The sequence below is a fragment of the Pleurodeles waltl genome, chromosome 9 (assembly GCF_031143425.1).
Source record: "Pleurodeles waltl isolate 20211129_DDA chromosome 9, aPleWal1.hap1.20221129, whole genome shotgun sequence".
Lineage (NCBI taxonomy): Eukaryota > Metazoa > Chordata > Amphibia > Caudata > Salamandridae > Pleurodeles > Pleurodeles waltl.
The window spans coordinates 345,848,089-345,864,240 of NC_090448.1; positions in this window are offsets into that span (position 1 = coordinate 345,848,089).

Consider the following 16,152-nt stretch of genomic DNA (forward strand, 5'->3'; position numbering starts at 1 on the left):
TTCTTTTGAGACAGTTGTAGTTTTTTATTAGGAAGGCAAGTGTGCTTGCAGTTATTATACTGTAGTTGATGTAGCAGGTCTTAAAGATTTTATGAGAATACAGGTGCAGCTAATGCAGGTCGATCAGGAAAAGTGGTGCAATGTACTTCTGTCTTTGATTTAACATGATCATCCATTGTATATCAGATGCATTGCATGTTTCCACCCAGTGACCCCCATGAGCATATAATCTCCAAGAGTATGTAATTTACCCATCTGCAATGCACTACATGATGCCACAATGCATATTAGCATGGCCACTGGAATTATGCGATTCTGTAGGTGTGATATTTTTTGCATGATTACAGATTTGTCAGATTTACCACATAATCATTCATCTGCTGCATAGTCTGCAGATTTTAACAAAAAAGTTTGTTTCTAACTCAAATACTGCCTTTACTTTGATCCAGATCTAAATGACAAGCATCATCGACATGCAGTGAGGAGTTCTATGAACCTGAACTTTATGCAAACCTATCTCCCCCCACCCTTTCGTCTGATCAATGGTGCTTATACACTTGTCTCCTTACTCTCTATCATCCTCAGTGATAATCAACATTTGTAAACCAGTAAAGCTTTCTTCATCCCAACTTTTGGTCTTGGTCTGTGAGTCTAATCTGTGGAGTAAGGTAGAACATGCAAGCGCAGACTGCTATTAATTTTTAGGTGCCGCTCTCTGTTTTCACCTAGTGCCTCTTTCCCTACTGAATCCCCTAAAGGCACCTTGGTGATTGAAGCAAGAAGAAAAAAAGGGAATGGGTACAACTTTAACAGAATAGGAACCTTATTAGTTTCTTGTGAAACAACCCAAAATAAAAGAAGTCCTGATGGTGAACATTCCATAAAGTAGAACCTTAACTGTGAAAGGTCGCCCAATGCTAATAAAATTATTAAAACTAGTTAACACAAAATGTTACCTTTATGATCTGAGCAGTGGTGTAACAAAGGCCCTTTAGCCCCAGTGGGGGCAAGCTTCAGGGGGCCCCCTCAATACAGTACACTGAGTGTAGGAAGATGACCTGGTGTGTGGTGAGCACCTAAGGTGTTATCACCTTCTACCAGGTCCAGGTATCCCCTATTAGTGAGGTGTAGCCAGTGTCTAGGAAGCCAGGCTCTCTAGAGGTAGCTGTGGATGAGCAGCCATAGCTTATCTAGGAGACATGCAAAGCTTTTGCAATACCAATGTAGTCACACAGCACTTACACACATGAAAGAACCACACAGTGTTACAAAAAGAAAGGTGCTTTATTTTAGTGACACAAATACTGAAATACTGTATAGGTAATACTCTACTAGCAGTTGAGGAAACACACTATTATATATACCTTAGTGATCAGGAATGGGTACAGAAAGCCATAGAAAACAGTGAAATAACAGTAAACAATAGAGAACCTAGGGGGAGACCAAACCATACACTAAAAAAAGGTAAGTGGAATCTGTAGAGGAGAGCTGGAGGAACTAGGAACCCCAACAGGTAAGTACCAAGGTGCCAGCCCCTGAACCGGAGAGAAGAGGTAAGTACCTGTTTTTTCCCCAAACCCACAGATAAACGTTGTAAAACTTTGTAAAACTTTGTAAAAGGACTGTGCAAGACCCAAGCAAAACTGGAAGAAACAGAAGATGGGTCCTGACAGAAGAAGACCTGCATATGAAGGGGACCTAGTTCAGTTCCAGATGGAGTGTCCAGTTGGGGCAGGAGCCACTACCACCCTTCTGGAGCTGCTGGGCGGGGTCTACAATGAAGACCAGGAGTCGGCTATGCAGCACAGGAGCAGAAGAAGAGTTCCAGGAATGACACAGTCAATGTACCACGTTGGAAGAAGAGTTGCAGTAAATCACTGGTGTGGAAAAACCACCAACAAGAGTCGCAGATGAAGAGTTGCAGAGCTGCCTGTGATAGGAAGGTCCAATGGAACTCAACCCAAAGAGGGGAGTCCCAGGAGACCCTCAGCAGTGAGGAGAGCCAGAAGTCGAGGATGCAGCCCACACAGGCATCTCACAGGCAGCAGGCACAGGAGTCGCAGTGAGGCCCACTCAGCACATCTGGAAAGGAGTCCCACGTCGCTGGAGCAGCAGGCAGGAGACTACACGTTGCAGGGAAGAGTGCTGGAGGCTGGGGCTACAAAGTGCCTGAAGATCCATTGGAAGAAGAGCCAACAAGCCTTGGCACCTGCAAGAGTTGCAGGGCACAGGGCTACTGTCCTACAAGGAAATGCAAAGACTCGCCACCCCCCAAAGTTGGACAGCTGGTAGAGAGGACATAGGGGATGACTCCAGACCACCACCTGTATTGCAGGATCCAGGCACAGTTGCAAAAGAGAGGATCCACACTGCCATTGTTGTTACAGTTGGTGCGTGCAAATGCATGGGAGTGACTCCTTCACTCCAAGGGAGATTCCTTCTTGCTTCTTGGTGCAGACTGAAGGCTTGCTGCCCACATAAGATGCACAGCCTGGGAAATGTTGCAGTTGCTGGAAGGAGCCGGAGAAACAATGTTGCGGAGCTCGATCTGCAGATTGTAGGTTCCTGTGAAGTCCAGTTGTGGTTCTAGTGGCCAGAAGTTGAAGTAAACATTGCGGGAGTCCTGCTGGAATCTTGCATGTCAAATCTAAGGACCCACCCAAGAGAGAGACCCCATATAGCCCTAAAAGGGGACTGATCACCTAGCAGGGTGACCACCTATCAGGAGGGGGCTGTGACGTCACCTGCCTGACCTGTCTGCTCAGATGCTCCCAGAGGCCTCTGCCCCCCTTGGATTCAAGATGGCAGACTCAAGTGGCCACCAGGAGGAGCTCTGGGCACCCCCTGCGGTGGTGATGGACAGGGGAGTGGTAATTCCCCTTTCCATTGTCCAGTTTTGCACCAGCGCAGGGCCTGGTGGTCCCTGGACTGGTGGAAACCCGTTTATGCAAGGAGGGCACCAAATTTGCCCTTCAAAGCATACTGGTGGCTTGGGGAGGCTACCCCTCCCAAGCCACGTAACACCTATTCACAAAGGTAGAGGGTGTTGCCTCCCTCTCCCAAAGGAAATCTTGTGGTCTGCCTTCCTGGACTTGAACTGTTCAAGCAGCAGGAGGCAGAGACCAGTTTGTAGCATGGCAGCAGCATGGGCTGCTCGGGAAAACCCTGTAAACTGGCAGGTGCAACGCTGGGGTCCTCTAAGGAGCCCACAGAGTGCATGGAATCATACAACCAATGCTGGCAACAGTATTGAGGTATGATTCTGACATGTTTGATACCACACATGCCCAGGTTCGGAGTTTCCATTATGTAGCTGGACATAGGTAGTGATCTTTGTTCAGTGCATGGATAAAATGGCTTCCCCGCACTCACGAATTCCAGAAAAAGTGAGCTGAAGTTCGTGGGGGCACCTCTGCTCATGCAGGGGTGCACTCACACACAGGCACCTGCACCTTGCCATCTGAGCTAGGAGGGCCTGCCACAGGGGTGACTTATAGTGACCTGGTGCAGTGACCTGCAGTGAAAGGGTGCATGCACCTTTTCATGCAGGCTGCAATGGCAGGCCTGCAGGCACATTTTGCATGGGCTCACATGGGTGGCATAATAAATGCTGCATCCCATGGGGAACCCCTGGTGCCTCAATGCCCTGGGTACCATATACTAGGGATTTACATTGGGGCGCCAGTATGCCAATTGTGGGATGTAGAAGGTCAGGGACAACCAAATTTAAAGGGACAGGGCACGGTCACTGGGGTCCTGGTAAGCAGGATCCCAGAGAACACAGTCAAAACACACTGACAGCAGGCAAAAAGTAGAGGTAACCATGCCAAAAATGTACTTTCCTACACTGAGCACGGGTGGCAGGCCCCTGTCTGGATCCAGGGGTAGGGGGTCCTCTCCAGGTACTTTGCAGGGGTGCCTCCTCAAGTGTTGTTACACCACTTGATCTGAGTGTCCATCTTGGTACACATGGGACCAACACATCTGACAGAAACGGAGGACAAGTGTAATGGAAGGCCCGGCGGACCGAGCACAGGGTGTGATTTAAGACTAAGTGGATGGCACCCCGTCTGTCAGGGTGGCGGAGGACATTACATCCACCACCCGGACGGTATATCTGGCCTGGTGGTGATCTCTGTGCCTTTACCGGGCCTGCCAACACAGCAGTTCCTGTGAAGGCATGGAAAGTTTGATCAGTGGCTGCCATGTTTCTGGAAATCACTCACCGAACTGTTTTGTTTTTGCAAAAACAAATTCCCAAAGTAGGAATTTATTTTTGGGAAAAAACTACTAATGACCCTGCCATCCTGGGTTCCTCCTAGGGTGTGAAGGTCATTAATATGTTTTTCTGTTTGGGACTGCCAGGTTTCCCTGCGGTTACAAACAGAAAAAATTTACATCGGACCATCTCCTTTAAATAGGGTAGACAGTCTGACATTACTCCATTAGGCCATCGGTGTAAGGTTTCTGTTGGCAGGGGAATTGCCAATGGAAACCTGGTGGCCTGTCCGACTCAAAAGAGAATGGGTGGACTGCTAGTTTGACCGAGTACTCCACCACATTTATGGCTGAGTACACAGTCCACCAAACTCAGAATCAGGCCGATAGGTTTTTTAAACCAGATTCACTGCTGGACAGGAAGCCAGTGCAAATCTTGTCTGACCACGGACACACGGGGCTTGATTACGACTTCGGCAGAGGAGATTACTCTGTCCCAAATGTGACAGAAATCCCGCCCGCCGTATTAAGAGTTCCATAGGATATAATGGACTCGTAGTTCAGCGGGCAGGATATCCGTCACATTTGGGATGGAGTAATCCCCTCCGCGGAAGTCGTAATCAGGCCCACGGTCCTGATCCCCGGAGGCCACAGACTACCCTACATGCAAGGTTTTGCAGTCATTTCAATGTATTCCTCATTTTGGCTAGCAGTAGTTAGGTAAATGGAATGACAACTGCTAGCATGTGAAAGACCACAAGCCCCGTCCACTGTGGCATGCAAAGATGGAACTTGGAATAGGAGGTTCTTGCAGAGTAGCCTAATTTATAAAACCAACACAAAAGGATAATGGACGGAGTGCTGAACAATGCAAACACTCACCCCCAGTCACAGATCTGGGTTTAATACACAATTATTTTGATCACCATGCCACCCCAGTTTGGACCCAGCCATATGCAAATTAGTCTTGACCCTGTGCCTCATGGGATCAGTCTAGCCCGAATTGCCAAACCATGACCTCACTGGACCAGAAACAAGCATCTTGGGACCGGTTTCAGGGTTTCACCCTTCATCAACCAAGCAAGCTTGAATCTAGTGGCACAGTGAGCAAGGGACCCACGTCTGGGCATACCCTTCCCACTAAGGCCAACTTTAGCAATAAAAAAGGTTAATGGACAGAGTGTTGAACAATGCAAACACTCACCTCCAGTCATAGACCTGGGTTTAATCCATGGTTCTTTTGCTCACCATGCCACCCCAGTTTGGACCCAGCCATGTGCAAATCAGTCTTGACCCTGTGCCCCATGGGAACAGTCCAGCCCAAACTGCCAAGCCAGGTTCTCACTGGACCAGAAACCAGTGTCCTGGAACCGGTTTCAGGGTTTCACCCATCATCAGCCAGGCTAGCTTGAATCTAGTGGCACAGTGAGCAAGGGACCCACGTCTGGGCATACCCTTCCCACTAAGGCCAACTTTAGCAACACAAAAGAATGATGGATGGAGTGCTGAACAATGCAAACACTCACCCCTGTCACAAATCTGGGTTTAATCCATCATTCTTTTGCTCACCATGCCACCCCAGTTTGGACTCAGCCATATGCAAATCAGTCTTGACCCTGTGCCCCATGGGAACAGTCCAGCCTGAACTGCCAGGCCAGGTCATCACTGGAAACAAGCATCCTGGAACCAGTTTCTGGGTTTCACCCTTCATCAGCCAGGCTAGCTTGAATCCAGTGGCACAGTGAGCAAGGGACCCATGTCTGGGCATACCCTTCCCACTTAGGCCAACTTTAGCAACACAAAACAATGCAAACACACACCTCTAGTCACAGATCTGGGTTTAATCCATCGTTCTTTTGTTCACCATGCCACCCCAGTTTGGACCCAGCCATATGCAAATTTACAAAACCACCAGCAACTGACACCCTTCAAATGTGGGTGCTAAAAGTGAAGTCTATGTCAAGTATACCCCACCCCATGGTAATATCTCTGAGAGTACATGGTAAGGTAAAGAACCCAGAAGCCTGGACCATCAAGTGGCGGCAGAGCAAAGGGGATTATTGTCCACGACCAGAACCTCAGATTTATCTCAATTCACCTTCAAATAAGTACCAGCTCTTCAGTTCTGAATGGAACAGACAGCTGCCTAGGCAGCTGCTGGACGTTTATGGCACTGAACTTTGGAAACAGAGGACAAAGGTGGGCGTGCTGTCTAGAATGGGTACGTCATGACCTAGTAGAGGTGGTATATGAAGGGCCTGACCCCGCAGACATTTCAGGCAAAGTCACGGGAACACACTGTTGCACAGTGAATAGATGTGAGACAGATAATACACAAGCCTCAAATACTGTGAAAGTGAGACACTGGCATGCACAAAATAACCAAAACACAAGACTCTCCTGCTCTGTTTAGATGAAAGTCTACAATACTGCCCCAAGGCACACCTTCCACTGAGATAATAAGCAGAGAGCAACAATAGGCCGTCCAAATGGTGAACGTATACAAAACGTGAGTAATATACAGAAAACTGTTTATCTTGTATCAGGAGCTAGTCAACAACATTATTCGAATAAGTGCCAAAATCAGCAAATTCAGGACTGAAGGAGCCAATAGTGCCCGCTGAGAAATTGAGTTAACAAGACAAAGAATTATCATTGGCAAAAATGAGCTGTGAATTTCAGTATCTTGCTTGACAAGAATGAAGCAAGCACAGGCCAAATATAGGATCCCCGGTGTTCTCATGGGCTCTCTGTGGTCCAACTTAACCTAGATCCAGGCTTCATGATTACGGAGGTCCCTTTTTGTGGCAAAAAGAAATTTTGGGATGAGGGTGTCAATAATGAGGAAAGTCTACTAAATGGTTCCTAAGTACAGAATATCAAGTCTCATTATGCTCTCCAGGGGTAGGTTGCTACAATGCCCAGAATGTGTATTATCAGCAATCATCTATCATCATTGGTGTGTGAGAGGGAAAGTAATTGGAAGTTTTACATTACTCATTTTGTTTTGTGGGACTGAATTTTTATCCTTTGCAACAGTGTGTGGTTTGGAAGTGAAATAAACACCTGGTAGAGGACAGCAATACAACCAGAACCATTTTTGTTAAAAATTTGGTGATGCATGGGATTGAGGCTCCTCTCAACGCTTCGCCACATCTTTAGCTTTGAGGTAGAATTTTGTTCTTGAAAACTATTTTTTATTCAACCACTGTTGTGATTCAATACATGTGTCGTTGTTTGCACACAGCAGGGTTAAGCTCATGATCTAGGCTCAGAGGATACTGATGCATCAGGTTGAGTCAGATGGCAGAGCTTGGAACAGGTTCTGGTATTAGAGTGATAGTAGTCGACAGGGAAAGGGCAGACACCTCTGTTCTGGATCAGCCTCCCTTGCACTTTTTGACCATTAGAGGCCCAGATGTTCATGATATGCAGACCCTCTCAGTAGTCCAGAGAGGCCAGAGCTACTTCAAATTTTGAGGCTACGAGCCACACTTATAGTTTTATCAACTACCAAAAGTTAACAAGGTTAGCAAGTCAAAATATGTCGCCCCTTCTGAATTTAAGGCAGGGACATCTTAAGGATTTTGAGGGCCCTATGCCAAAAATATGCTATAGGCCCCTGTTCACAACAGCTTTACGTTTTATGATCCAGTTTCAGATCTTTAGTGCCCCTTTTAGTTAGGTTACTGACAGTGCACAGACATACTTGCCCAAATTCTAAATGTGTTTACATTCAATATTCAGGGATTGTGCTGTGTTTTCAATATTGTAACCCAGCAGCTGTTCACTAATATTACTGCAACTAATCTGTCACACCCTCCCATTTATTATATGTGAGGTCCTGTTTGATCTAAAATAAACTTCTTTTATGGATGTTGCATGTAATATAAACACAGCATGTCTCTGAGAAATGTCTGTAATAGACTCACACATCACCCACATTGAAAATAAGGGAAACCGGTATTTAAAACAATCTGTCTAAGAATTATTAAAGATATCAGAGCAAGACTCTCTGCAGAACAGAGCTGGCTGTATCAGGGCCCCCCTTAAAGGCTGGGGCCCTAAACCAGAGCACACTTTGTCCATGTATTAAAACATCTCTGATTTAAGGTCCGGGCCAGATGTCCCTCCAGTCCCGCCCTTTGAGGGCCCTTGGTAATGCAACATGAGGTCAGCCTCAGTGAGTGCTCTCCTAATTGAGATATAGGTGGAGGGCGCTCTGGGGACACGGGTCCGGATACTGATAAAGGTTGATTGAGAGTGGCATAGAGTCATAATTCGGGGGAATCAGTACTATTGACGCTCAGTAGCTCGGGCTTTTGGCCTTCTCGGCTTGTTGATCACCGTGGAGTCATGTGTACCCTCAGGCTGTGCATGCACCTGTGGTCGTGACCCACTGTAAGGGCACTTAGGGCCAGTCCTGGTCTCAGGCAGCATAGACTTCTTGGAACTAGAGTCTGTGGGGCTAGCACGAGAACACACTGTGGGGTCCAACTGGGGAGTACCAGTATGAGAGTGGTTTGCCCATTTCATTGCAGGAATCCTTTCCTTCTACGAAAGTCAATGTCTGAATTTCTTATTTTGCTATTTCTAATTCTACCCCATGAGTACATCATTATTATTCATGATCTCACCTGCCGAAGGCCAAAGGTAATCAGAAGGGGCAAAGTTTGTAAGCTACAGGGCCGCTGCTCTCACTGGAGGCTAGAGCAGAATTGATAACCTAGAGTTCGGAGAGCAACTCAGCATTCTGGGCAAGGCCCGGTGAGGGCCCAACCTAGACCCAGTGACAAAGGCAGAGCCGTCGCCCTTTGATGGAAAGATGTAATCCAGGTAGGGTGACCAGAAGTCCCGGATTTCCCCGGACAGTCCCGGTTTTTAGAGGACTGTCCTGGTGCCCCGACGCTTCTCTTAGTTTTAAATAAATGTCCCGGTTTTGGGGAAAAAGGTCAGATTATTAAATAAATGTCCCGGTTTTTGGGACAAAGGTCAGAGTATGTAGGGAACCATACATTAAAGAGGTCTACAAAGTATGAAATAATTAAAGTATTTTATCTGCTACTGTCAGGCCACATAGTCCCCTGTCTGCTGTCAGCAGAGAGATGGAGTGGGGAGCACAGAGAGGTGGGCGGGGGTGGGTTGTGGTGCAGGGTGGAAGGTCAAGCCATAGCTAATTTTATATATGTAGTCTTGTAAATGTGTGTGTGTGTGTGTGTGTGTTTGTATGTACACGGGTGTACAGGCACATATTAACAAAGCAACGCAAAAAAAGGGGACAGGCCAGATATAAAAGTAAGATTAATGTCTTTAGTCCTTCTTTTATGTCTGACCTGTCCCTGTTTTTACTCCTCAAACTCTGGTCACCCTAAATCAAGGGCGTAATGAAACCCAGTTTTAGCAGCTTCCGCGAGGGTGGGGCTCATTAAGAGCCTCTTTTATCGGCAGTCAGAAGCTCATAAATTACACTCTAAAGAAATACTGTGACAATAGAGGAGCAAACAGGCGCACGGATTAACTATAACTGGGTACACACAAAAGGTAAAAGAAGAACGGCTGGATGTTGGTGGATGCATGAGAGGCTGGATGAAAGAGTGCGAAGATGGATGACAGGGTAAAAGGATGACAATGTATACTGGTTATAGGTGTGTGGATAGTTGAAAGGGTGAAAGAGTTAAGAGATGGATGGATGAATGAATGAGTGAAAAGCCAGGTGGGTGGACAGGTGAAAGCATGGCAGGATGGATGGATGGGTGAATAGACGGATAAGTGGAGGAAAACGATGGCAGAGTGAAAGGATGGATGGATGGATGGAGTGACGGACAGATAGATGGTGGATGGATAGATGGCAGAGTAAAGACATGTTGTGTGGATCTGATGATGGACATGTGAAAGGATGACAGCGTAAAGGAAAATATGGGTGGATGAGTGGGTGAATGGATGTGAGGAATGGATTGGCAGAGTGGATGGATGGGTCAATGGATAGCAGACTGGATGTATGGATGGCAGAGTAGATGGATGGATGGGTGGATGGATGGAAGGCCTTCTGGACTGATGGACAACAGATTGGATGGATGGATGGCAGAGTGGATGGATGGATAGGTGGATAGATGGCAGATTGGATAGATGGGTGGGAGAATAGATAGGTTGATGAGCCGAGGAAATATTTGGAAAAAATCATTGGATGACAATGTAAATGTAGAATAGAGGAAGGAAGAGTGAGAGGAAGGATAAATAGATAGAAGAGACAAGGATGCTGTTTTGGGGAGGGTTGGGCTCGGTTGCCTTCGTGCTTGGTGACATCAGAGCTTTTATTTCAAAGTGGGGGGTGTTTTTCTTTTCTGGCTACTGCCACGTCACCGCCGATCACGTATGTGCGAAGAGCGGATTTAGTTAAGTATTGTGTGAAAGTGAAAGCCCCACCTTCCTCCCTGGTAGATGTTGGGGTTGCAGTTTCATTACCAGACTGGCCAGAGTTTATTTTGGGATGTAAAACTCAAGGGTGTTGCTGCAAGGGAGCGGAAAGAAAGAGCTCCCTCAGTTTAAGGCTGGGGTAACTGCAAGGAACCCTAGTGCCAAAGAAGTGGAGGGAAAGCATGTAATTGATCAATTAGAGACAAGGACACTTTGGCCAAGTGTCTTCAGGTTGGACACGAAGATTCACGAGAAAATAATAGGATTCAAGCTGAAAATGGGTGCAATACTTTCATTTTTGTCTTTTCATTTTGTTACTTCTACAAAATATACATACTTTACGAATGTACTACTTGGAAATGATACAATATTAGAAGATGGCTGTATCATCGAAGTTTTCATCTCTTTTTGTTGTTCGTTTGTTGCATATTGAAAAATGTATGAAAATGTAATTGAGAACTGTGAAAACAAAAAGAACAGGGTTCTTGCAGTGCTTAATTTGAGCAGGCGTTTGCCGGCGCTTAGAACTGGCACATCATTGTTTTGGTACTGGCATTTGGCAGCGTTGACTGGGCCAATCTGTGGTGCAGGATGCAGTGTCTCCTGAGAAGGGCTCTGAAACTTTTTTTTTTTTTTACCAATTAAGCACTCGATGTAGGACCTTAGAGTTATTTTCAGTGTTTGATGTTTAAAGCTGAGTGGAGGGGCGTTAGACACATAATGGGTTATGCTTAGTGTATGAGGAGAAGTGATAATTGGTCGCACTGTGTCAGGGTATCTAGAACGAGCAGTTACATAAACTGTGTAAAATGTTTTGTGACACCAGTTGGCTCACAAATAAAGCCCCCAGTTCCACAAACAGCGTGTGTCACCTTTCTTGTTAAAGCTCTACAGCTGTGAACTCCCAGCAGATATTTAGTGATGCTTTGAGGTGGAGAGGTCGCAGCAGGACTTGAAAGAGGCTGTTGACTCTTTCAGCTGCTCCAGCTCGCGGCACGCCGGATCACAGAGCTCCTCTCATGGCACCGGCGCCGGAAGGACTGTGTTGTTTCAGGGATGCCATCATTGTTGACAGATGATCTCGAACTTCCCCCTGCTCCTGCATCTCACGGCATCTCCTGCTGCTTGCTGGCCGCAGCACTTCCTGCGCCGCTGGTCTCACCCTATGAAGCTCGCCTCCCAACCACGGGGCGCATGCGCAGCTGGCTCGCGCTGCCGCAACAACCACCCTGAGGTAGGTAGCCATGAAGAAGCAATGCCACCAATGAGGTGTGTCACCATCCAGGGCCTACATTAACGCTGCTCCGCACACGTCTGTGTGCTTACTGCACAGATTACACCCTGCTAAGGCCCTACTCTCTAAGAACATATTAGCAGCAGGTCCCGACCTTTCGCGCATGAGCGTTTTTGAATAATATAGGCCCAAAAGCAGATAAGGTGTTCAATGAACCAGGTGCCAGAAGGTCAGATGTAAAACAGAAACTCTGCTGTTGTAAAGTAGTTGAGCTATTGTCAACTTTGCTAATACCTTGCACTGTATAATCATTTGTATAGCGCGTACTACCCCTGACATGGCGCTTTAAATCGAGAAGCATTCTACTGAGACCCAAGTATAACTAGGGCACTGCGCGGCGGCAGAGCGACAAAATGAAGCACCACACGTTATCTGCTCCGAGGGAGAACTGCCGGGTCGCAGACCTCCTCTCATTTAATACCTAGGTCCGAAACCCGCCCCACGACCTTGCGGGCAACAAAGTATTGTAGAGCCCGCGTGGCTCTCTACATCCCTCTAGGATTTTATTCCACAACACAACCAACATAACTGAACTAGTCGTAACCACGAATATCGCAGTAATAAAAAAATAACAGGTAAAGACAGAAGAAAAGGCCAAGGCTGGCCGGGGAGATGGGTGTAAAGGAAGAGGGCGACAAACAAGGACAGAAAGATAGAGAGCGAGATAGAAGAACAGAGCAAGAGAGAAAAGAGAAAAGAGAGAGATCGAGATACATCTACGAGATGATAATGTTCTCCACGCATCTCACATCCTGGCCATCGTGATGGCTGGCCAACCTCCACGCTGGCCTGGTCGTTGACAACAATATTCACAGTCTCTTCAAGGCACCATCCTTGCCAGTGCACACTTCACCTTACACTTCAGTGTCTCTCAGCATATACAATCTTGAAGCCGCTGACTGGGAGCCGGGTTGGACCGAAGATGATACCTCTCACTCCGACTGCTCAACCTCGTCTCCCTGTCCTCCTCTGCGGGCTGAGGTACCATCTGGCTGGATGCCGCTTGGCCTCCTGACCCCTCGTTGACTCCTTCGTCAGCCTCTCCGACAGTATCCTCTTCTTCAGTTTCTGGGCAATCATCCGCAGGCATTCCCGCTCATTTGAAATGCAAAATGTTCCTTGTCACCTGTCTTTCACCATGTCGGACGGTCAACATGGACCCCTGGGTTCGCACCACTCTCCACACCTCAGGCTCAAAAGGAGTCAAGAACTTGCCTCCGGTCATCGGTTTCTCACCACCACCTTGTCACCCCCCTAAAAACCCCAGCATCGCGTTCTTTGGGCCGTGGCTTGGTCGTTGACTTGTTTCCGCCATTGTTGTGTGGCAGCCACATCCAGTGCTGGCGGTTCCCAACAAGCTCCAGCCGGGATGCAGTCTCGCAGGGCATCTTTGAACAGCAGGGCGGCGGGAGCACACCCCGTGGTGCTGTGTGGTGTTTGCCAATAGACACGCAGAAATTGTTGTAGACTACATTCAATACCATCGCCCCTTTCTACGGCGATTCTCAATGCTCGATACAAAGTACGCATGAACCTTTCTACGTCGCCATTGGCCTGCAGCCAGTATGGCATTATTTTGCGATGGCTAGTTCATCCAGAAAGGTCTTAAACTCCTGCCTTTGGAATGGGGGCCATTATTAGTACGGATCTCCCCTGCAATGCCAAATGTGGCTTAGGCTCTCTCCAATACCGGCCATAGGTTCTCGAACGAGGCGGAGACCACCCTCTCTACTACAGGGAATTTTGTGAATGAGTCAACCAAGACCACTGTGAGTTTGCCATCTGGAAAACTTCCAAAATCCAGCTCACCTTTGACCAGGGCTGGCAGCAAGGTAGTTCAGTAATCACTGGGTTGGTGGGAGGGTCAATAGATGTTATGATACACGAGTGGCAGTTCCCCACAAATGAGTCTACCCTTGTGTCCACAGCCGGGAACCATACCTTAGCTCGCAGTCTCGCTTTTGTTTTTGCCTCTCCTTGATGGCCTTGATGAGCTAGTTTCACCACTCTGTCCCACAGACTGTGGGGGATTACTATCTTCTGACCTCGTAGCAGGAGACCATCGCCGCCGACAGACAATTCCTCCCTGACAGTCCTTGTATTGCCACTCTTTCTTCTGGATCATAGGTTTTCAACCCTTCCAGGAAATGCTTCCACCTGTTTTGACACTTGACCTCCTTTGCCTGGGTGATGACACGGTCCTTGTTTGATTCCTCTGCTAGCTCCGCCACAGTCAAGGCCATCAGACACGCTGCCTGTATCAGCAGGTTAACTAAACTTTCATCCTTGCTCTCCGGAACCCCCAGGGAAGTTGTCTGTGGATGCCTCGACAGATAGTCCGCAGGTTTACTTGCCCCTGGGCGGTAGACAACTCTGAAACGATACGGCTGTAGCAGGACCGCCCACCTCTCTATTCTCGGGGGAGCCAATCTCTTTGGTCCAGCGAACAGAGACACTAGCGGCTTGTGGTCTGTAACGACTTGGAATTCCTGGCCATACAGATGTAGATGGAAGTGTTTCCATGCCCATCTGATGGCCAGCACCTCTCGTTCCACCTGGCATACCACATCTCTACTGCCGACAGGGCTCTGCTAGCATAGGCAACTGAAGTCCATTCTTGGGGATTCTGTTCTTGCATGAGGACCGCTCCCAGCCCCACTGGGATTGCATCCACCACCACTTCCGCCCTTTTCTCCGGGTGAAAGTACGCCATGGTTACCTTTTACAGCTCTGTCCCTTTTATGTCCTGGAAGGCTCTGTCTGCTTCAGCAGTCCATTCCCATCTGTGATTGACCTTCGTCAATTGTCTTAGTGGTTCAGCCATCGTGGCCAGTTGGGGAATGAACCGGCCACATAAGTGGCCATTCCCAGGAAACTCCTGACTTCTGTGGCATTTTGGGGACTCGTTGCTTGGCGGATGGCTTCCACTTTCTTTGGCTCTACCTGTAGCCCATCTTTCGAGAAAATGTACCCAAAGAAATCAATGGATGAGCGAAAAAAAAAAAATTTGGTCTTGTGCAATGTCAGGCCCGCATCTGAGAGTCTTTGCAAGGTGGCTTTAAGGCAGAGATGATCCTCTTCCTTCGTCTCCAAGAAGATCAGGATGTCATCACTTAAGTTGATTATCCCCGCCAGTCCAGACAGCGTCTCTCGGATGTAATTTTGGAACACTTCTGCTGCAGGCGAGACTCCGAAACTCAGCCGTTTGAACCGTCGGAGTCTGAAGTGGGTGGAGAAGGTGGTGATATTCCGACTGTGGGGGTCCAGTTCCAGTTGGTGGTAGCCAGAGTTGACATCTAACTTTGAGAACCACTGTGTCCCATTGAGGTCCACGATGATGTTGTCCATCGTGGGTGTGATGTGGCGTTCCTGCTTGATCGCCCGATTGGGTAGGCGCATATCCACGCAGAGGTGGATGGTCCCTGGTTGTTTTGGCTATGGCGCGATCACCAGTGGCGAGACCCAGGGCGTGGGCCCATCCACTTTCTCAATCACACCTTGGTTCTCCAGCATCAGCAGATCCTTCTCCACAGCTGGGCGCAGATGAAAAGGCACCTTTCGGTGACTCAGCGCCATCCTTGTTGTCACTGTAATCAGGGTGCTGTGCAGCGGCAGAGAGACTAAGGGCCAGATGTAGCAAAGGTTTTTACCCATTCTGTGTCTATGGGAAAAAGTGTTCGTACATATGGACCTAAATGAAGCACCACATGTTATCTGCTCCGAGGGAGAACTGCCGGGTCGCAGACCTCCTCTCATTTATTACCTAGGGCCGAAACCCGTCCCGCGACCTTGCGGGTAACAAAGTATTGTAGAGCCCGCATGGCTCTCTACACCAAGATCAGCGGTTAATCAAGTAGGTATTGATGATTATTGGCGTTTGGAATTAGACTTGTGTGCTCAAGGAAACTGTTTGATTCAGTTACTCCAGTTTCTTTCTGGTGTATTAAATTATTAAAAGCTACGTGTGATTATTCGTGGGGCCTATGTGAGTTCATGTAAATGAATGATGGGATGAATAGGTAACTAGGCCACTAAGTTAAAGATGTATGGTTTCAAAGAAGGGGGGGTGCCCTCTTAAATGAGATGTGGGCAATTTACAGAAATACAATGAAAGAGATACAGGTGGGCAGTCATGCAACCTGGCGCAGCACTCTTGATCTCGCACGCAAATGCCAGCGAGAAGTTTTCCACACCAACATCGTTTTAGATTCTGAACATTTTACTAA